The following is a 665-nucleotide window of genomic DNA, read 5'->3' as shown; positions in this document are numbered from 1 at the left end:
TTTTTGTACCTGTAGTATTTTGGGTCTGAACACAGATTCTTATTTTCTAGATGAAGAGGTATCTTTATCTTACTTGGTTCTGCTTTGGCAAAGATATAAAAATGAAGTCTAATATATTACTGGTACATATGAAGGCCAAAAGTTACTTCATGAAAGATTTTATAATAATAAAAATCATTATCAATTCTACTTTTTTGCTTATTATAGTTAGATTTACCTTTCATTTTTTTTTTTCATATAGAATTTAAAACAACCTTCCCTTGAGGATTTACCAACATTGATACCAAAAGAGCAATTAGCTGACTCACGAAATGTGCAGCCTCCATCAACAACAAGTCCACCAAAAGCTGGAGTAGAGAGACAAACTGGAAACCAAAATATTTCTCAACCTCATCAACCAACTACTTCAACACCTAGTACTAATAGTGGTAAGTATTACAATATTTTAATGGATTTGTGAAAAGAAAATCTTTTTAATCAGAACATTGATTGAGACTGGTTTTTGCCATATGGTTGTACAGTGTAAAGTTTACTGTTATAGAATTTAAACAATTTGGGTTAGGAAATAACTTTCCTTGTCTCTCTACTTTAAATAAATATGATAAATACAAAAGTAACTCAAGTGATGAAAATATATTTACCTAATCTCTTAGTAAAATTGACTG

At 29.5% G+C, this 665-nt stretch overlaps 1 protein-coding gene across 2 annotated transcripts in view; it reads left to right on the top strand.

Annotated features, from left to right (window-relative positions):
* Window positions 1-219: 219 nt before the first annotated feature.
* Window positions 220-665, top strand: part of LOC115215778 — a 93,119-nt gene continuing 92,673 nt past the window's right edge. For both annotated transcript variants that reach the window (XM_029785078.2, XM_036505742.1), the window contains exon 1: window positions 220-428. The gene's annotated coding sequence lies outside the window, so the exon portion shown is untranslated. The remainder of the gene's footprint in view (window positions 429-665) is intronic.

The sequence above is a fragment of the Octopus sinensis genome, linkage group LG9 (assembly GCF_006345805.1).
Source record: "Octopus sinensis linkage group LG9, ASM634580v1, whole genome shotgun sequence".
Classification (NCBI taxonomy): Eukaryota; Metazoa; Mollusca; class Cephalopoda; order Octopoda; family Octopodidae; genus Octopus; species Octopus sinensis.
Note: the sequence above shows the minus strand (reverse complement) of the source record. Positions and strands in the feature narration are given on the sequence as shown.